Source organism: Mesitornis unicolor, unplaced genomic scaffold (genome assembly GCF_000695765.1).
Source record: "Mesitornis unicolor isolate BGI_N332 unplaced genomic scaffold, ASM69576v1 scaffold16321, whole genome shotgun sequence".
NCBI classification, from domain to species: Eukaryota; Metazoa; Chordata; class Aves; order Mesitornithiformes; family Mesitornithidae; genus Mesitornis; species Mesitornis unicolor.
In genome coordinates this window covers 15,304-15,513 of record NW_010165931.1, presented here as the reverse complement: position 1 = coordinate 15,513, position 210 = coordinate 15,304, and positions in this window count along the sequence as shown.

Below are 210 nucleotides of genomic sequence, written 5' to 3'. Positions count from 1 at the left end.
TCGCAGCCTGGGGTTCTTTGCCTTAGCGGCCAGGCCCTGAGGGGGCAGGCTGCGAGTACTGGGAGCCGAGGGGAGCACTTGTCTTTTTAGAATCGTGCAACTCTGATTTTTCTTTTATTTCTGAGTTTGTTTAATTCCAGGTGGTTCTGTTGTTGTAAGAAGCACTGTAAGAGTGTTGTCTTCCTACTCTGTGGGGTTTGGAGGGAAGGG